The sequence below is a fragment of the Glycine max genome, unplaced genomic scaffold (assembly GCF_000004515.6).
Source record: "Glycine max cultivar Williams 82 unplaced genomic scaffold, Glycine_max_v4.0 scaffold_22, whole genome shotgun sequence".
Classification (NCBI taxonomy): Eukaryota; Viridiplantae; Streptophyta; class Magnoliopsida; order Fabales; family Fabaceae; genus Glycine; species Glycine max.
In genome coordinates this window covers 375886-398572 of record NW_024464702.1, presented here as the reverse complement: position 1 = coordinate 398572, position 22687 = coordinate 375886, and the positions used below count along the sequence as shown (strand labels likewise).

At 35.6% G+C, this 22687-nt stretch overlaps 1 pseudogene; it reads left to right on the top strand.

Annotated features, from left to right (window-relative positions):
- The first annotated feature begins 9540 nt into the window (after window positions 1–9540).
- LOC100796576 (uncharacterized) lies at window positions 9541–22512 on the top strand (annotated as a pseudogene).
- The last annotated feature ends 175 nt before the right edge of the window (window positions 22513–22687 follow it).

The window sequence follows — 22687 nt, the reverse complement described above, 5'->3', positions numbered from 1 at the left end:
CTCAAAGCTATTGGCAATTGGCACAGGATTGAGGAAACTATTTCTTAAAGCATTCTCAGTGTAAGAAATTGATTTCAGCAAGCATGAATCAATCTTCAACAATAAACTAATCTTCAGTGACACTGAACATAAGAAGTTTAGGGGCAAGAGAAACCAGGTTGAGAAGGGAAAGCTTTCTCCATTCTTCTACTTAGAAAGATGCATCATTAGTTATCACTTCTCATAGCCGCAAGGGCAATCTAGGAGTTGTTTTGGTTGTGTAAAATATGTCAATTGCATTGATAGAACTACCTTATCAACATATCTAAAATTGGTTGCATATATGAACTAAGTTCAACATAATAACAATGTGTTCAAGCTCATCAAGCCAGTCTTCAGATTTAGTAGATACTAGTTTTCCATAAGAAAAAGTTGATCTCTCGACTGAATCACCAAAAGAGGAGAAAATTTGGGTAAATTATGAAGTGTTTTAGTCATTTTGGTTTTGCAGATCAGGCTCCAAAGCATTTGAATCTTTGTCAGTATATTGACTCTAGGGCGCCCAGTCTAAGGCTTCATCAGCAATCAACCCACCAACAAAATGAAACATCTATATTGAAAACTCTTTCTTCAGTTATGCTTTCATTACAAGGGTATTCTTTTCAAACTTTTTATCATTTCATTTATTATAATATATTACCTTGCTCTGCAAGCTTTTCTATTAAAAATTTATTATGAAAGAGAATGAAGTCGTATGAGTAAGGATTGGCGGTTCTGTAAATGAATTAAAAATAAAAAAAAAAACATAATAATACCAATCTGGGTATCAATAACTGGAGTACTCCAAAAAAAGTTATAAACTAAACACATGGAAATTTATGTTGGATAAGCATAAACCAAATGTGTGTTTAATAACCGTGGCAACTAGCTGTGAAAAATCTGCAACTGATGGTAACTACAAAGCAAAAGCTAATTTTCAATTCTATAAAATGCTCAAGAGTTTCATGCATTTGTATTGGATGGCTGAGGTTCATAAATATCCTTAGATTTCGTCATCCACTAATGAGAAAGAAATTGTTCAGGTGCCATAAGGTGGTGTTACATTTATATTGTAATAACGTGTGTCCTTTGCTTAAAATAGACTCCTCTACATAATGAGCAATATACTTGTTTTGAATTTTTTTTTTTTGCATAGTCTATTAAAGGTATTAGTCTGTTCTTACTCTTGTTTCATATATAGGTTATTTTAAGTCAATGAACGTTGTTAGAAATTAGATTAGATTATTGGAAGACTGGAAAATAGATAAGCAATTAGTCTGGTGTAACAATGTACACTGATTCTTATAATGAAAGTGGCTAAAATAATTTATTTTGGCAAGTCCACTGTATGCTTCAATACCACCCTATTATCTCCTGGTTTTAATTGTCCCACAGGATGATGGAATACTTGTTATTCCTACCATAGCAGGCAATCAACTAAAGCTTAATACAAAGAAAGGTTTTTCCTTAGAGTTCCATGATAGAACATTTGCATTATCGAGCATTGCTAGTGTATCTAGATGTTGTCAGGTAATTTGATATCCTTTAGGTTCAGAGGTAAATATTTTTCTTCTCTAAATATTTATTAATTGTTCTGATATTTTGACTTACATATATAGGCTTTTAAATTATTTGTTCCTGATAAATTTCTTCTAGACACGATCTTGGATATTTATTCAACTCTTCAAGAGCAAGTTAGTGTTGGTTCCTATTCTTTTCCATTACCTAATATCAATGGCAACAAGGAAACTTCTGAACTTTTAAAAGAGAAGGATAGATTTCTCTGAGCATTTCTTAAAAGTTTTTTAGTTTAGTTATCTGGTAAATTCTGTGATGTGACACTGGATGTCGCCAAATTATGGTGTGAGTTTCAGATTTAAATGTTTTAGAGTCTTTTATAAGATGTTAACTGAAATTATTGTTTTTTTTTTCTATTTCTAGTAGTTAGCAAATATGTGTCTGCAGTATCAACTTATATTTTATTATCTGAAGTAGCAAGCAAGAAGGGTTGGGAAACAATACCATTGACAATATGGCTTTGCTTGCCTTAGTGAAAACTCACTAACTTAGCTTGGCTTAATTCAAAGATCAATTCTATTGAATTCGAACTTGAATGTTTGGCTGGCAAAGTTGAATTTGAGCATACTCATACTCTGATCATGGGCTCTTGAACTGGCTCAACTAAATTATTTAACTTTTTTCTTTTATGTTTCTTCAAAGTTAATTAAAATTAATTTTGTATCATTTGATGAGAGGCTATGTCACATTCCCTTAGATGAAGCAAAGCAGATATACTTTGTGGCCATGCTATGTGTTCAGGAGCAAAGTGTGGAGAGACCAACCATCAGGGAAGTGGTTGAAATGCTTGCACAAGCAAAGAAACCAAATGCATTCCAAAAGCAGTTTATCCTTTGGGGGGAGAGGAAGCTAGCTAGATGGAAACAACACCATTTATCCTTTGGGGGAGAGTGACCCTTATTCAGTCCACCCTATCATTGATCCCCATTTATTTTCTATCTTTTTTCAGGTTGCCCAGAAAAGTAGCAGATAATCTCATTGGAATCCAGCGCAGCTTTTTATGGGGAGGAGGGTCAGAGCAAAGGAAAATAGCGTGGACCAAATGGGAAACTATCTACCTCCCAAAACAAAAAGGGGGCCTGGGTATAAAAGACATAAGGACCTTCAACAAAGTTCTTCTCGAGAAGTGGAGATGGGATTTGTTTCACCAAAGCAAGGAGCTGTGGGCCAGAATATTGGCTTCTAAGTATGGTGGGTGAGATCACTGGTGGATGCTAAAAGGGTCAACAATGAGTCAGTGTGGTGGCAGGATTTGATGGCGGTGACCCATGACCAACAATTCAATAATGTACTTCAACAGTGAACAGTATGGAGGGTGGGCTGTGGGGATAAAATTCATTTCTGGGAGGATTAATGGACTGGAATTGGTCAACCACTAATGCAGAAATACCCTAGGCTATTTCAGATATCCCGCCAGCAACAAAAATTAATTCTGCAAATGGGGAGCTTCACAGATTCAGCATGGGAATGGAACCTTTCTTGGAGAAGGCCCCTATTTGACAATGAGGTAGCCTCGACTGTAGGTTTTTTGGAAGATATATCTCACACTGCACTCCAACAACATGCAGCAGACAGCTGGGTATGGAAACCTGAATCCAATGGATACTATTCTTCTAGGAGTGCCTACATTCTGCTGCAAGAGAACTCAGAGGAGGGAAACATGGATGATATATTCAAGGACTTATGGAAGCTAAAGATCCCAGCTAAAGCATCAATTTTTGCTGGGAGGTTAATTAGAGATAGATTACCGACTAAGTCTAATATGCGAAAAAGGCAAATTGATATAAATGACAGCCTGTGTCCTTTCTGCAGTATTAAGGAGGAAACTGCATCTCATCTTTTCTTTGACTGCAGCAAAACACAACATTTTGGTGGGAATCCCTATCATGGATAGGCACCTCGGGGGCCTATCCTATAAATCCAAGGCTCCATTTTCTGCAGCACAACAATGGGATGAAAGGTGGGAAGAAATACAATAGGTGGAAGTGTTGGTGGGTAGCTCTAAATTGGTCTATTTGGCAGCATAGAAATAAGATTATTTTCACGAATGCTCCATTCAATGGCAGTAACTTGCTGGAAGATGCACTGTTTTTGGCATGGACATGGTTCAGAACAATGGAGAAAAATTTTACAATGCATTTCAACTATTGGTCTAGCAATCTACCAGCTGGTTTTTTGTAAACTAGGGTAACACCAGCTGTGGTTTTTGTAATTTTTGCCACTTTTTAGTAGGCTAGTAAGCTCCTATCAGTTTGTATTCAGCCTGATATGAGGATTTACCAGCCTTACTTACATACTCTTGCATTTATGGTACCTCTGGTACTCCCTCATATATCAATATATATTATTTTTGCTGACAAAAAAAAAAACATTCCAAAAGCAGTGATCTACTACCAAAGAACCAAAAGACAATTTGTTTATGACTATATCTGACCCTAGTCCTACATATAATTGATTCTATGTTACAAATTTCCCTAAAGATTTATCACTAGTAATCTCTATTGGTGCTCCAAGCAGTCTATAGATTTAACAGAGACAAACTTCAACATGTTTCCTAAGTAAACTACAAATGAAAAAGAGATCAAGCTTACCTCGAACCCTAATAGTGACAATGGCAGTGAGATCTAACAAAATGACATTAAACTTTAAGCTTTCCTCGTACCTCAATCAGCAATACTGCAACTAAAGACGTATTATTATTATTATTATCATAAATAAAACATGAACACCCATGGAAACTTAGCATAGACGAAGTTGACCTACGTACCTCGCGGAGAAAGCTTTGAGCTTTGAGCACCCACGACTGTTTCAGCACCCTAGTAGCAACAGTGTATGTTGGGTTTTCTTTGAGCCAGACTTCCAAGAACAGTGTAGGGGGTTCTGTGGGTTCAAGCGAGGAGAATGTGGGTTTTCCGGCAGTGTAGGGGTTTTGTGGGTTTGAGCAAGGACAATGTGGTTGTCGAGGGAGCGGTTTCCGGCAGTTTTCAGGCGGGAGGAGAAAGAGAAGAGTGATTTCACGGTGACAAAGAGAAGAGGCAGGGCAAGGTTTTCGAGCGCGCGCGGCTTGTGAAATCCCAATTTTTAACTTATAAACATAACAACATCGGTTTTTTATGGATAACCGATGTTAACTGAATATAGTTAACATCGATTTTGTAAAAACCGATGTTAACATCAAATACATTACATCGGTTTTTTAACAAACCGATGTTACCATATTCATCTAACCATCATGTTAACATCGGTTTTTTAAATAACCGATGTTAACATCAAGTAGTTAACATCGGTTTTGCTATAATCGATGTTAAGTAACTCCATTTAATTACAAAAATGCCACCGCGCTTTCGTTAACCAATGTTAATAGGGCGATGTAGAAAGCCTTTTTTTTAGTAGTGATAGTTAGCGAAAAAAGTGTTGCACACATTCCTTGAACCACCATAGGCACTACAAGAAAAATGCCTTATACCTACAAACACCTTTACCTATAAACATGAATTAGTGTAGGTAAACTTTAAAAATACTTTATTACCTACCATTGTTTAATGTAGGTTAAATTCAAAGACTTATACTTACAGTTTTTAGTATAGGTAAATCTTGGAAAAATATATAAATTTTTTTTTACCTATAACTATGTAGTGTAGGTAAAACCTTATAAAAACTTATTCCTACTGCTAAATTGTACGTAAAATAAAAAAGATTTTTACTTACAAATGGATGGATAGTGTGGATAAATTAATGAAATTTTAAGATACTATTAGTGTTTAATTTGAATTTGGTGTTTACTCTTATTTTAATTGCCATTGTCGGCTTTTGCACCCTCCTCTCCGCCTTCTACTACACTGAGTTTGTCGTCAACATGCCCGTCGCCGGCGGCGCCTTCAGCTACCTCCGCGTCACCTTTGGTCCATGCTTTCCAATGTCACCGTCGCCAGAGGCTTGACGGCGTACCTAGGCACCACAATCGGAATCTCCTCCACCAAATGGCGCCTCACGGTGCCGTGTCTTCCCAAAGGCTTCAACGAAATAGACTTCGTCATTGTCGCCGTCATTTCGCTCATCACTCTCGTCATCTGCTACAGGTGCTTTCCATAGTTCTTACAATGAAGCTTCATTCTCTATCTTGAGACTCTTGTGTTATTAATTACAGTATAAACCTTAGGGATTTCTCATTCCTATCTTCTACAAATTCTCCTACAAGGCTAGAAATTTTTCTGAGCAAATATATACCAGATTTTGATTTTGATTCTTTTAGCATGCAACTCTATATTAATGCTGCTGCATTGTAATGATCACATCTGCAACTTACTGAAATGCGGCGCAGCTTAGGCATTTGAATGCTTTTTGAATCACTGTATTTGGCGTATTTTGTAACATCCCAATTTTTGTAATCTAGATTAAAAAGGATTGTTATTTATAAATAAATAAAGTTTTAGAAAAATGATGAGATTTTATAAATAAATAAATAAGGAGATATAATTATTAATTAAAATAATGATTTGAGAGAAAATAAAAAGGGTATTTCATTTATTTGTTTGATAGAAAATAAAATAGAGTTTGTTTTTATAAAATAAATAAATAAATAAATATAGAGCAAATAATAGGCTGAGTCCCTAGGTATAAATAGTTATGTTAAGTCAGGTGCTTCTTTTTTACCTCATTTCCGTTTTTCCTCTTCTCCTCTCAAAACCCTTTCTTTTTTCCGCAGCCCACCAAATCTGTCTCAGAAAAATGACGATCTCGGACTCGTTCACCGTTGGATCGTCGTGAAATTTGAGTACCACGTTCGCAACCAAATGCCGAACACTCTCACCGTTGGGAATTTCAAAATCATATCTGAGCGTAGAGGAAAACCCTTCGCATTGTAGCATTTTAATTTCCCGCAGAAACCCAAAACTGTCTCGGTAAAACTACGATCTCGGTTTCGTTAACCGTTGGATTTTCATGAAATTTGGATATGCTGTTCAAAATTCAATTGTGCACACTTCCACCGTTGGGATTTTGGAGATAATATTCTTGGAGGGAGAAAAATGAATCGCATGAAGACAGTACAAGTGGAGGTTTTCAATCCCTTCTCCGTCTCTCTGACGTTTGGGAACTCTATCGGAGCAGTCGGAAGAATAACTGAAGGAATCTCAGGGAACCGTTAGAGATGTTACTATCGCTGCTGAAGACACGTGAGTCCGCTCAGAGGTAAGGGATGAGTTTATCGCAATTGGGGGTTAGAATGAACATGTGTAGGGATCCTTAGAGAACTAAATTTGGGTTTTATTTTGGGATGTTTATTAAATTTCAATTTTTCCTTTATGATTATAAATAAAATATTGATGTCCTAATGAAAATTGCTTGATAAATTAATGCTCTTGATATTTGTATATTTCGACCTATGATTTTGATATAATTGTGTAATATTATTTGAGGGGTTTTAGTCCTCATGTTGTGATAGTCTTTTGTATAAATTGTTATATTGAGGATATGAAATGATGATTCAAATTGTGAGTATGTGATGAATTGTGGAATAACATGTTGCTTTGAGATTATAATATTGTTATTGAGATTGAGTATAAGTGTAAAGTTGAACATGTGTTAATTTGTGAGATACGTGTAAACATGTGATGGTGGATTGTGACACTATGAGATGTGAAATTGTGAATGAGTTTTAGTTGTGGATAAGTGTGTATTTAACACTTGATGTGAAATTACTTGTGTTGTAAGCTATGAATTGTACAATAACCCGACCAGTGTTATCTTGAGAAAAGCGTTGATGCGCAGTGTTAAAGAGAAAATGTAGGTTTCCTATTTAGGAACCAATGTTAAATCGTAGCGCAATTGTGTTGAACGTGTTTAAAACACGAGTGTAAGGTCGTGGGTATTGTATAATTCATGAGCAGTGTCTGCATGCAAAAAAAAATTATTTTAGGGGTTGCACCTGAATCAAGAGGGAGAAGCCCTGACGGACTCTTCGGAGTGTAGGCCTTGGGGGTCATCGGGTTTGAGTGCTCCTTTAAGCCTATGCTGATCTCATATGGTTGGAGCATTCTCGCAAAACATCGTGACCCTGACTGGTCTCCCTATGATCTTACTTAGTGAGAGTGACCTGACAAACCCCTTGTGTGGTGTGTCTTGTTATGTACTCCTAAGCGTCCCAGGGTGGTTTTTCACTGACATGGTACCACATTGCATATAGGCTTGAGTCTTAGCATAACTGTCGCATACGCTTGCTAATTGTTTATTATGAAATTGATGTGTTATTATGTCTTGATCGGAGTGTGTGATTCCTGTGTATAATAATTGATGATTGAAAGATGTGATTGATGAATGACAAAGTGATGAAATAATGTGAGATATGCTAAGTAAATTGTATTTGGCTACTATATGTTGTGTTGTTTCTCTCTAGTAGTTAGCAATGTGATAACTCACTCCCGGTTTGCTGTTTGTGTTTGGATCCTGTGATGATCTTGAACTTTGTGTTCGGGGAGCAGATGAATAGGTGGATGACTATGAAGAACCTCATGCTAGAGGACACGGGAACACCACGCTCTGATAGGATGTGACATTAGGATATAGGTTCTATATTAATTGTATGAGACTTATATGACTTTCTTTGAGTCGAGATGACTTTATTATTTATTTGGACAAGTTTGAATATGATGTAGAAGAAAGTGAATGTGAGCCTTTTACCCATTTGAAAAGCTTGTATTTAAAAATGTTTTAAAAATACTTTTAATTAATATTTGAATTTTTATTCCTTTATTAATATATATGTGAGGGGTAGAGGGTGTCACATATTTGGTTTGGCCGTTAGCAAATTCAATGCATGGATATATATCGCACACCTACACAAAAACACCTACACCGGAGATATATATCAGTTATGGCTTTGTGTTCAGTTTTTCTCAATCTTCATCTTCTGCTTTTTGTTTGTTTGACCATAGAAGCATTAGGTGTGGCAAAGCCTTCAGTAGCTAGTTACCTTAGCCAGGAGATACTAGCAGAGCAAAAAGCTGATAGAGTGCATAGATTACCTGCGCAGCCTCCGGTCAAGTTCCACAATATGGTGGTTATATCACTGTCTATGAAACTCAAGGAAGAGCACTGCTCTATTGGTTTTTCGAGGCCACTCACAAACCAGAACAAAAACCCGTTCTCTTATGGCTCAATGGAGGTACTTTTTTTTTAATAACCCAGCTCTTCATGTATAGATTTATATTGCAATCGTTTTTCTTTAGTGTTCACTCTCATGACTAATACATGATAACTTAACGAAAGGTAAGGGTAATTTCTAGTGAATTTAGCTTTTAAATCTTATGGGCTAGTTTAGTCTTTATCTTTTGATTTTAACATGTATTAAAAGGAATAGAGAGAGATGAATTTCTTGATAATTTATGGAAATAAATGGAAGATAGGGATGCTGATTAAAGTCAAGCATTTAATTTTTCTTGATGTCAAGAATCACAAACCAGAAGGTCAGGAAGTGAGTGCAGCAGGAGTAAACATTCATAATCACATGAATGAAGGCAGTGGCTGGATTAACTCAGCCTAACAATGCAAAGCCTATTGCTGATTCCAGTTTTTCCAAGGCTAAACCAGAAGATTCTTTGGACTCTCAATTCAAACCGCCAGAAGCTTCACAACTTGTTTTTGTCTTCACTATTTTATTCATGTTTGGTTGCTCAAATTAAATGTATTGATCTAATTTTTTAACATTGCTATTTTTCTTTGTAGGGGAAAACACACCCAACTCAACTTTTTTTGCTTTTGATGTCCACCCCAACCCAATTATGTGTGTTTAAGCTGTATTAGCAGTGTGATTTGTTATATTTTGTGAAAACTGGGAATTTCATTCTGTAATTGTCTGTTTGTGTACTGGGCTTGCTTTATTGCAGAAGCAAAGGAGACACTCTCTTGTTTTGTAATGGCCTTTTCTCTCACTCTGGTGTCTTACAGATGAAAATGTATGTTTCTACCATTTTTGTTTGTTTTCAAAATTAATACACCAATTTCAATTGAACCTTTCTCTTTTATATTGGGATATCATTGATGTTTAATAGCTTTGTCACAGCTTAGAGGGCAATGCTGGTGAACTGACAAATTTTGAGGTCCTTGATTTCTTACGAGCTAAAGGAGCTTCAAAGGATCCAACAAGAGTTATTGCCAAAGTAGCGCAGTCTGAATACAAGGTTAGATTTGATTTTTCTAATAAATGGGAATACTTGTAAGTTTTATTGGTAGATGAATGTTCTGTATATCTAGCAGGTTTATGATTATTTGGTTGACACTGCTACCTCTGTTCAAACAAGAGAGAGCATCAATGAGTTCTTAACAAGTGTTAAATAGTACGACCTGGCAAAAGCTGAGGCTCTGAACATATTAAACATTGGGTCAGCTACTGATTTTGAACTATACCCAGTAAGTATCAATATTTTGATTTTCCAATTTATGTTACACCTAAGCATTTAGTTAGAAGTTTTTAGCTCTGCAATTTTTTAGCTATGACCACATTGTGAACAAATTATTTAAATAAATACATGTGATCCGTATGTCTATCAAATTGATATAATGTATCAAATTTTAAAATTCAAAATTCAAATTTAAATTGAGATAGACTAAATTTAAACAATAGGGAGAAATAAAAAACTTAAAAATAAATTAGTGTGACATACTTGATACAGGAGAAGTTATATAGCTTATCATGAAAGAGAGTGAGTAGTTCCTAATATTCTCTTGTTCAAGAGTGAATACTTTTATAAGGGTGAATTTATGCATCAAAATATAACATGTTGGTCCCGAATAAAATTTTAAAGTGAAGCTTCATCATCTTTGCATTCCAACATTGAAACGGTTGGGCTGGCCCATGCATTCCAACTTTAATAGATGTACATGTATGATATTATAAAGTTGGAAAGCCTACACTACCCTCTAAATCTACCCCAAAGTAACTCTTTAATAAAAATATTTATTTTTATTTTAATATCATTTGTTAATTAATAGTATTACCAATAGTTGCATTGTTTCATTGAACTTGATTTACATCATGGAGGAGGATAAAAGCAATGGATATATAAATTTAACCTACACTTCTTTTTAAGTTGTCAATTAATTAAAAATTCCTTTTTATATTGCTTCTAAAATATTTATTATTTCCTATTAAAATATCTATTATTAAAATTAAAAAATTAATATGTATCATAATTTATGATTTAATAATAATAATAAAATATACTCCCAGTATATATACTGATGCAATCCTACCCCGCAAGGGCATTGGGTACAAAACTCCAAGTAGATTGGGCTAGAGATCCAAGGGAAGGCCCTAGGGTTCTCATGAGCCTTAGGGTAGATTTGAGCCCATGGGCTAAGTATGAGCCGCTTATCTTGTAAATATTAGAATAGGTTTTTCCTTCGTTTGGGCCTTGTATTTTGGCCATTCTAGTAGTATAGGGTTTTAGCCTTGTATTTCGGGCATTTTGAGTAGTCTTTGTAGTAGGGACTTTTTTTTGTATTTTCATGTATTTTGTCATGGGGTGAGCTTAGCTATTATAGGGGTGTGTAGCTAAGCTCTAGCTTCTCATCTCAAGGAAGCTTAGCTATAGAGAGTATGTGTAGCTAAGCTTAGCTTCTTTAGGAGTTAGGAAGTGTGTGTAGCTAAGCTCTAGCTTCTCAAGGAAGTTTTCTCAAGAAGCTTCTCAAGGAAGTTTTCTCAAGAAAGCTTCTAAGGAAGCTACCTAGTCTATAAATAGAAGCATGTGTAACACTTGTTGTAACTTTGATGAATGAGAGTCTTGTGAGACACAACTCAAAGTTCAACTTCTCTCCCTTTTTTTCCTTCAATTTCGTGCTCCCCCTCTCTCTTTCTCTCCCTCTTTCTTTTCCTCCATTGAAGCATCCTCTCCAAGCTTCTTATCCAAGGCTCATCTTGGTGGTGAAGCTCCTTCTTCCATGGCTTATTCCCTAGTGGATGGCGCCTCCTCTCACCTCTTCTCTTTGTCTTCCGCTGCATCTCCATGGTGGAAAATCACCATTAAAGGACCTCATTGAAGCTCAAAGATCCAGCCTCCATAGAAGCCCACAAGCAAGCTTCCATCAAGTGGTAATCAGAGCACAAGAGCTTCAAGTAGGTGCTCCTTAAACCTCCATTAATTTTTTGCTTTACCTTCTCTTCCATTGTTGTTTCTTCATTTTTCTCCATGTATCTCCTCACATGTCTTGTGCTAAATGTTTTAACATGATTCTTTAGAGTTTCCACCGATTAAACTTGCTATAGAAGCTAGATTTGATTTTCTATGGTTCAAATTTCTTGTTCTTGTTCTTGAACCATGAATTGTGTTGAGTTTAGGTTCCTTTGAGTTTTGTCTTGTTATTTTTTGTGGCTGAAACCTAAACCATAAAATTCTTACAAAAATATTAAAGTAGAAGAAAACCTCAAAAATCTAGAGTGACTTGTTCACCTATTGTAGTTTTGTCATAGAAGTCATGTCTAGTCATGAAACTTGTCACATAAGATTTCTTATGTTGTGCTGAATTTTATTTTCTTGTTTCTTTGTCTAACTCATTTGTTCATGAGTGTATGAAATTCTTTTAGCCTATTATTTGATTTGAGTCAAATCTTTCATGTTAATTAGTCCTTAACATGTTCATGCAAAATTCTTAGAGGTCTTTGATTGTGAACCTTTTCTTGAACTTTTAGGTTTCCTTATGATTGTGTCTATTGTGAATTTGAGTTTTGGTGATTGAATTGCTGGCTGAAATGTTGACCTAAGTGAATATTGAACTCCTAAAACTGTGTTAAAAAATCCTAGTGAGTTCAACATACATAGGAAGGCTGAAAGCAAGCCCAAGGCAATCAATATACCATGCTTAAAAAAATCACTGGTGCTGGCAGCTTGGACATACAAACTTGTAAAAATTACTGAGAATTGGTTACTTCGAATTTTGAGCTGAAATTTTTACTGAATTTGCTAAACATATGGAAAAAAGTTATAAAAAAAGAACCAAGTGATTTGGATAAAAGGAAAAAAATACGAAAAATCACATAAGTTGGCAGGAAAATCAGTATCCAGGAAAAAAAAATGAAAGAGAAGTGTGCTTGTTGTTTTGGCTCAAAATTTATTCTATAATTGGTGCCTATGTTATACCAATCTTAGTTCCAAAATTTCAATTGAAAATTAGTGTGAAGACAAGTGCCAAAGCTAAAGGTTTTTTGAGTTTTTTTTTTTAGTTTTTTTTTACTCTACTCTAGAGCCATTCTAAGTTTCTCTTTGAGTCCTAGCTTGCTTCTATGTCCTTTTCATTGCTTTAATTGTTGAATAATCCTTGAAAAATTGTCTTGTTAAAAATCCATTGGTTTAGCTTTCATTTCATTTTTTTTTTCTTTGGTTATTGCTTGTCTCTTTGTTTCCTTGTTTGTGGGTTGCCATATAGGGAATTGGAAGGAGGATTGGTGCCATCCCTTGAAGAATTTGAGTCAAGAAGAAAGGTGCCAACTGTGAATGCATGTATACATGATTTTGATGATGTCAAAGAAGAATCTAACAAGGCTGCTTCAAATGATAAGCATTTGCTTCAAGAATAATTCAAGATTGCTTCAACAAACAAAGCCTTGTTTCAAGATTCACTAAAGACCAAGCCTTGCCTTAAAACAAAGTGCTTTCAAGACATGCAAGGCTCTGGTAATCGATTACCAGGAAGTGTAATCGATTACCAGAAGACAGGGTTGAGAAATAGCTGTTGAAAAAGGTTTTGAATTTGAATTTTCAACATGTAATCGATTACCATATGTCTGTAATCGATTACCAGCAACGAAACTTTGGAAATTCAAATTCAAAAGTCATAACCCTTCAAATTATAACTGTGTAATCGATTACACAAACATTGTAATCGATTACCAGTGGAAAGTTTTCAGAAAATCTGCCAACAGTCACATCTTTTCATTAGATTTGTGAATGGTCATCAAAGGCCTATAAATAGGTGACTTGGGCACGAATTTTAGACAGAGAGTATTTTTGGTCCAAAAATGTCTTATCCTCTCAAAAGACAATGAGAGAGATTCCAAAAGAACTTCATTGTCAAATGCTCTCTCAAGAAATCCTTGATCAAACACTTGCAAAATCTATAAGGATTCTTACATGATCTTCATTGTAATATTCTTCTCTTGAAGAGAGAATTCTTCTTTCATTCTTCTTATTCAATGAGATTGGTTAAGAGACTGTGAGTCTCTTGTTGTAAAGCATCTGAACACAAGGGATGGGTTGTCCCTGTGTGGTTCAGACTTTGTAAAGGATTTTACAAAGATAGTGAAAATCTCAAGTGGGTTGCTTGAGTACTGGACGTAGGCACGGGTTGTGGCCGAACCAGTATAAAACTGTGTTTGCATTCTCTCTTCCCTTATCTTATTTATTTTGTTGCAATCAATTGTGTCTTGCATGTTTAAAGAACATTGTTAAATTGATTGTTGTTGTTTCTTCTGTATTCTAAGCCTATCCCTCTTAAGATTATTGAGGCCACAAGGTCCAACACCAACCACCTTAAGAGCTATTGGACTAAGAAGCACTCCAAATTGAGTGAATCACCAAAGAGAGAACAACCACCAAAATTGAGGACCGTTTTGTAATTTTGTAATTTGCAATTTACTTACTTTCATTGCTTTCAAGTTTTGTAACAAAAAGGCCTTTCATTGGAAGTGTGTTGGGAGCCTCCAATAGGTTACCAAACTTCCATTTGTGTGTAATAATTTTAGGCAATTTTTCCTTAGGATAGTGAGTGTTTTGTTGGGAACCTTGAATGTGGTCATCCAAACACTCTTAGGATTCGCCTAGTTTACATTTCTTGCTTACTTTCATAGCTCATATCCTTTACCTTCCATTGTCAAACCACCTAGATAGCTTTCCTTTTACCAATTAGTTTTTTTTTACCTTATCTTTCACACCTCTTTTAGTGTTTATTTTGGCTAGTTTCAACCATAGTTTCTTTTACCTTTTTGTTTTCAAACCTCCAACAAGAAAGAACCACAACTTAGGAACCAACATGAGTCATCATTCATCTAGTGTTAATGACGAGGGTACTAGTCATAAAGACCCTTTATCTAGAATCTTAGATGAGTTGAGTTCCCTTAAGCTATGGAAAGAAAAACAAGAGAGAAAAGAAAAAGGAAAAAAAAAGAGTGGAAGAAATAAGTCAAGATGAAAGAAAGAAAATAAGAGAAGAAGAAAGAAGAAAAATAATAAAAGAAATGAAAAGAGAAAAACATGCCTCCTATAGTAGTCATAACTCTTGCAAGAGCCTAAGTGAAGAACTTTGTGACTATTACGAAGGAAGGCATAGCTCACATCTTAGACCTCACTCCCATAGAAGAGAAAAGGAAAGAAAGCCTCAAGAGGCTAACATTAACCTCTCATACTTCCATGGGAAGGACAATGTAGAGGCTAACTTAGATTGGGAAATAAGGGTAGAGCAACAACTTAAAAACAAGTCTACTTCAAAATCTTATAGCTCTGACTCTTATCCAAAGAAAGACCAAGGTCAAGGCATCTTAGGGGTGACACCTTCTAAGCCCAAAGATGATAAGGGGAAGACAATAGAAAAGCAAGCCCCTAAGGCTAGTATGCAAGAGAAACCTAGCTCTATAAAGTGCTTTAAATGTCTTGGAAGAGTACACATTACTTCTCAATGCCCCACCACAAAAACCATGATTATGAGGGGCCAAGACATTTATAGAAGCCAAGATGAGGCTACTACTTCACCTTCCTCTAGTGAAAGTGAAAAAGCAAAAGGGGAAGAATCTAGTGAAGAAATCTACCCCCAAGAAGAAGGACAACCATTAGTGGTTAAAGAGAAGTGTAAGGAGGTAAGTGTCTCCTCCAAGAGTTTAGCTAAGAAGGAAACTCATTTTACAATAAAGACAAACATTAAAGAAACTTTCCCTCTTAGACAACCTCCACATTTTCTCTTTTGTAAAAAGGCACTTGCTAGCATTGCCACACCTCTTGGGCTTGAGTTTATTCCTCAAGTAAAGAAGTTGTTGGATGAGGGTTTGGTTCGCAAGAGCTTAAATCCTTGTTCTTTGTTGGTGCCTAAAATAGGTATTAATAGGCACCAAGTCCCTAAAATAGGTGGTATGATGAATGTTTTGAGTGGTGCAACACTCTTTTGTAAAATCACTCATGCACCCAACATCTTCATGATTTGTGTACATAGGGACCCATTAGGTAGGTTTGTTCTTATTTTTAGTTTCAATACAAACTTAGGTACTCATATGGGACACCTTAGGTTTGTCATACTTTTTGGTAGGAATAATCAATATGAAAATACAGAAAAAGGTATGTTTTATTGCGTTACTTTTCTTAATTTTTCAAATAGTGATCAAGGGGTTCCCATGAACCCTAAGAGAATATAGGTCATTCCTGAGTGGCCCACTCCACCAAGTATAAGAAAAATTTGGGGCTTCCATGACTTAACAAACTTTTACAAAAGGTTTGTCCCATATTTTTCTATACTTGTAGCACCACTCATTGAGTTGGTGAGAAACCATGTTCTTTTATGGGAAGATGCCTAGGAAATGGGTTTTCAGACCTTACCTTCAACATACCAAACACCACTAATACATATATTTTTGTTCTTTTTACAGGTGTTGAGGGAAGAAGCCCAGAGTATGAAGAACCTCGGGATTTGAGGTCAAATCCTTTCCAAGGTGGAGGGAATGATGCAATCCTACCCCGCAAGGGCATTGGGTAGAAAACTCCAAGTAGATTGGGCTAGAGATCCAAGGGAAGGCCCTAGGGTTCTCATGAGCCTTACGGTAGATTTCGAGCCCATGGGCTAAGTATGAGCCCGCTTATCTTTGCAAATATTAGAATAGGTATTTCCTTCGTAGGCCTTGTATTTTGGCCATTCTAGTAGTATAGGGTTTTAGCCTTGTATTTCGGGGCATTTTGAGTAGTCTTTGTAGTAAGGACTTTTTTTTTGTATTTTCATATTTTTTGTCATAGGGGTGAGCTTAGCTATTATAGGGAGTGTGTAGCTAAGCTCTAGCTTCTCATCTCAAGGAGGTGAGCTTAGCTATTAGAGAGGTATGTGTAGCTAAGCTTAAGCATCTTTAGGAATCTTCTTAAGGAAGCTTCTCAAGGAGGTGAGCTTAGTTATGACAGGGGTGTGTGTAGCTAAGCTCTAGCTTCTCAAGGAAGTTTTCTCAAAGAAGCTTCTCAAGGAAGTTTTCTCAAGAAAGCTTCTCAAGGAAGCTACCTAGTCTATAAATAGAAGCATGTGTAACACTTGTTGTAACTTTGATGAATGAGAGTCTTGTGAGACATATTCAAAGTTCCACTTCTCTCCCTCTTTTATTCCTTCAATTTCGTGCTCCCCCCTCTCTCTTTCTCTTCCTCTTTCTTTTCCTCCATTGAAGCATCCTTCCAAGCTTCTTATCCAAGGCTCATCTTGGTGGTGAAGCTCCTTCTTCCATGGCTTACTCCCTAGTGGATGGCGCCTCCTCTCACCTCTTCTCCTTTGTCTTCTGCTGCATCTCCATGATGGAAAATCACTATTAAAGGACCTCATTGAAGCTCAAAGATCCAGCCTCCATAGAAGCCCCACAAGCAAGCTTCCATCATATACATATTATTTTCTATTACTTTTTTTTAATGCAAAGCTATATAAAAAGGCATAGATATTGTATTAGTTGGTACTTAGTATTTATATTGTTGTCTCACTTGACCAAATTTTATATATTGTTCACCAAACAAGTAAAGTAAATTATATCTTCCCATGCTATTGTTGGTTTGTATTCAATGTTCTATTTGTTCCAACATATCACAAGTATAAAGTAAACTATATTGCTTAAAGGTTTTTGTGGCAAGTCACTTGCTTCTTTCCCTCGAGGTGAGTTTATTTTTGTTCCTGCATATCACAATCCTCAGCATTTTGGAAACTATTTGTTCCATGTGATCCCAGATTGGATCATTTCCTCCCTGCCCTTCAAGATGATGATAATTCATAATATGAGGATTTTTACATTGACGTTGTCTATGTTCTTTTTCTTTTTGCTCCCCATGATTGTAAGTATCCCGTCACTATTGACATTGTTATTTTGTAAATTGGACTGGATGTTTCTACTCTACAGCAGTTGGATGATTGAGATGCTATGAGAATCCAAAGAATAAGATTACTGCAGTACCTGCCAAGGAAGAGCAAATCTGGGGTGCATTCTTCAAGGTAACAAGATGACATGAGTTTAAATATAATTATCGGTGCTGCTCTCAGTTCTCTTTGTAGAATATTCTTTTCATCTGTTTAGAACAGAGAATCAGTGATCAGTCCCAATAGTAATATAAGGTTAATGTCAATTGAGACTGCATCAAGTACAAAGGGAAAATGTGAGGTCAAAGACAATAGAATAGGAGTTCACAAAAAGCCAACACATACAGCTAAATTTCACTAAACGGAAAATGTAGTGTCCAAAATGAATGGGTTAGACTAATTTAAACTTAAATCTTCATATCACTTTTGAAGGTAATCTTAGAGCTTAAGAAGTTAGAGTTGAATATCCATTACGTAACTAGGATTGCCAGTTGCAACTAAATTTCACCGAGGTAATAACATTGTAAGTTCCTAAGAGCAAAATTATAATCTAAGCAAGTTCGGTTAGGCTCTCAAGTGGTTGACAAGTCTTGTTTAGGTGGTCTTTTTGGCCTTGGTTAACAAGAAAATCGAGTGTTAGGTACAAAAATTGGAAAGCTCCACTACACATAATAGTGGTATTATTTATTTGAATATTTGTTTCTGCATTCATGGTTAGTTTGCTTATTTTGACCGTGTGACTCTCCCCATTTATGAACTTTGAGACTTATATCTTATGATATATTTTGTCTATTAGATGTGATGAACTATCAGGTGGAAGGGTCAGCAGTCCTTGTAGGCACAGAGTAAAAGATCCATTTTCAAATAGAGTACCGTGTGATGCATTAATGGAGTAATGTGTTTATGTGCTTGTGACGGTAAGGCTTACATGCGAGGCCATGTAAATACTTTTAATGATAACTATGAGAAGAGTGCGACTGGTAGTAAAGTTTATTATGGTGTTCATTAGCTAGGATTTTCTCTGTTTCTCTGTTTCCAATGCCAAGGTGCATCCCTAGTTACCAAACAGGTCATAGCCTTTCTAGTTAGGCTCTCAAATTGGCACCCTAGAATTGTCTTCTTATTAGAGGTGTTCATGTTAAACATATTTACCTACAGTTGAAGAAGATAGGTACATATTAAAGACATTTACCTAAAGTTAGGAGATGTAAGTAAAAGTTAAATACTTTTACTTACACACTATACATAGTAGTTAAAACCTATAGTGACAGACAATTAGTCGTCATTATACGCCTCCTCAAAGTTGACGGAAGAAACGTCCGTAGGACAAAGTCTATCATACATTTACCTACGGATTTTTTTATTTATAGTGATAGTTTTTGTCCGTAGGTATAGGTCATTTTTCTTTTAGTAAGGCAAAATAACAAATAACAAATGTGAAACCAAGGCATTAATGTACCCAAGGCATTAAAAATTACAAGATCGTGTCATATTTTATTTTTAGGCTTTATAAGAATAATTTGTTCAATAGTGACCAAATTTTGCTATCTTTATAATTTCTTAGTCACTGTCTCCAGTCTATTGATTCTTTATTCAAAATCCATTAACCCCTCAATAAATTGCCTTGATTCATTTTTCCCATTTCCATCTCCATAGTCTTCCTCCAAAGCCTCCGTCTCTTGGGTCAACAGTGTCTTGAGAAGGATTTCTAAATTGAACAGTTTTCAAAGGAGAAAATTCAGGTGCAATATCAGCATCATTACCATTTGTACTTGCTTTTGATACATGAGGTCCATGATGGCAAAGTAGCTTTAGAATGCTTTTTTGCCAAGTAATATTGTTTGCAATTTTTTAAAGTAGTTTTGGGTATGCAGTTATTTTTCAATGCAATAGCTTTGGTGTCAGAGAATGCAATCACACAATCTGAAACTTCTTGATGCATTCCAAATTGCATAGCCACTCTCTATGTGGTAGGTACTTTTTTATAATACATTGTTGCAAACAAGCATCGAAATACTCATGCATATAACAACCAAAACTATTTTCATTTATCCAAATTACTCTCACATGGTAACCAAGTTTCCTTTTTTGGATTAAAAGACCTAAACTTACCAACAATTTGAACATGATTAAGGATGCCAAGGAAAATTGCCCCTAGTAGAGTCCAGGGAAAATCTCACACCGTCAATTTTCAATTGATTAAGCTTGTTCCACCTCAATAGCATAGATTCTTCATTGGTAATCAGCCTAGGCTATGGTTGCTAATTTGTTAATCTCTCACACACCCAAGTTTGGATCAAGTAGTAAAAGGGTGACCAAAGAGTTAACTACAATTCCAATTTTTCATTACCAGTCAAATAAACTATTGTTTTCTTCGATATACCAAAATCATTTTATATGTTGGATAAAACTGTTGGTCACAAAGCTGATTCTCACCAGCAAGATGAACAACAATAAAGAAAACAAACTTTCTCACCAAGCCACTAGGAGAGAAGCCAATCATCGCCAAGCAAGTTGCAAGGGATGTTTCATGCTCAATTTCACTCCCACTATTGACAAAAATCCATCCATGCTAATGTTTATATAAACCCCACTCTTTTTACTCCTTGGAGATTGTTGTTGTCCCTACTCTTTTTACTCCTTGGAGATTGCTGTTGTCCTGTTCTATGTATCAATTTCTTCTCCATTTTCATCATTTCCTAGCTTTGAAATGGGGTCAAGACAGGATCACCAACAGTTGCAAAACCCTCCAACACCATCACATCCTCCAAGGTGACATTTTTCTCACCCTAGGAGCACAAAAAGGTATTTGTCTAAGGACACAACTTCTCAACAACCCAAAACACATGTTTTCAACCCAAGTGCTTCATAGTAAAAAATGAAAACATGTTTTTTGGGGTTGTTGAGAAGTGGTGTCCTGAGACAAATACCTTTTTGTTACCCTAAGGTAAGAAAAAAAAACACCTTGGAGGATGTGATGGTGTTGGAGAATTTTCCAATAGTTCATGATCCCGTCTTCACCCCATTTTGAAGCCATGAAATGATAAATGTGGAGAAGAAATTGATACATACAATAGGAAAACAAACTACAAGGCATAAAAAGGATGGGGTTTATACATTAGCAAGGGTTGATATTCATCGATAATGGGAATGAAATGGAGCATGAAACATTCCATGCAACTTGGTTGGCAGAGATTGATTTCTCTCCCAATGGCTTGGTGAGCAAGTTTGCTTTCCTTGATGTAGATAATCAGCTTTGCGACCAATATTTTAAGCCAACATAAAAATAGTTTTTTTTTTTTGCTATATGCATGAGAGTTTCAATGCTAGTTGTCACACAAATGTATTACGCAAAAGTACCTATCACATAAAGAGTGGCAATGCAATTTAGAATGCATCAAGAAGTTTTAGATTGTGTGGCTACATTCTTTGGAACCAAAGGCATTGCATGGAAAAATTACTACATACCCATATCTAACGGGAATTTCTATTTTCCTGTTTGGATTTTTTGAGGGAGATGTCACCACGCGTTATGCAGGATGGTGGAAGCAGTCAATACTGTATCATCATCGTGATTTTGCAAAGAATATTACTCGGTGAAAGAGCAGTCTACGCAATGATGCTGGTGTTTCCACCTGAATTTTCTCCTTTGAAATCTATTTTATTTGGAAATCCTTCCCAAGACACCGTTGAACCACTGATGGAGGCTTTGGAGGAAGATTATAAAGATGGAAATGAGATAAATGAATCAAGGGATTTAGCAATATGTTTGTTTGTGTATGAAAGGTATGTATTTTTATAATATCTTACGACATCAACCTATGCTTCGACATGGTATGCGTGCACACATGCACGAGCAAAATTTATCTATTATGTTAGTTGAAATTGGAGGTGATGACTCAACAAAAGTTAAGGAAAACCAAAGAAAACAACTAGCGATGATAGTTTCCTTATTTCTCTATGTGCATAAGGGAAGAATGGAAGGGGCATGGTTACAAAGAATCCGGTGATTTTCTGCATTCAAGGCCCTTGGTAAGAGTCACATGTCATGACTCTTGGTGAAGAGTCACATCTCATGTTTGTTGTGCATCTATTCATACTTTCACTTCATATAAGTGAACACAAAATCTCATGAAATGATACAATCTTTAAATAATTTTGAAAATTTCACATAATCACCCACCATTTTAAAAATATATATGAACCAAATGGTTTTAGATTAAACATACTCAAGTTAGTGCACAAATCACGTTCATCAATTAATCATACAACTTAATGAACAAAATATCTCTCACCTTTTTTAACAAAACAACCAAATCCCATGATTCTGAAAATCACATGGTTTTAGATAAAAGTGAGTATTGGTTAAACAACTAAAACAACAACAAACATACAAATAGAGAATCAAGAAGATGAAAGTATAAAAAATTGTTGATAGTACAAACTAAATATCTCTCACCACAAGCAACCAATAAACAAACCAAAGATTTAGATTTAAGAATTATGTATCCTGAATTGGCTCACAAAATTCCAACTCAATCCAATATTTAATGAAGTCGTAAATGCATTTTTACTATGGCTGCACGTGAAACTACATGAATAACAAAATCCCACTTCCTACTCTTAGAGAACTTTTTCAATGTACCTTCCTCCATTACTCACACCATTTGTTGAACATATGTACCTTTGGTATCATTTTACTACCTCGATTGTTCAAGAGAAATCGGTTTGATCTTTTAGATGTTTCAAACTTTTTAAAGTCATTCCATAAGGAAGGAACTTTGTCAATGATTCAAGATAGAATCATTAACTTTCATCTACATCCATATTGTGTTTGTTCGTAGATATTAAGCATACATTCAATTTATGCACTTGTTTCATAAAAGGCCTACTATCAATCATCCGATAATTATAAAAGTAATTGACAAGAAATTTCTTATTTGTTCCCATCACGTAGTTTAAAAAAAAGTGTCACACACGTATCTTTTAAGATGTGTCCCATTCAAATATAACCATCATACTTGTC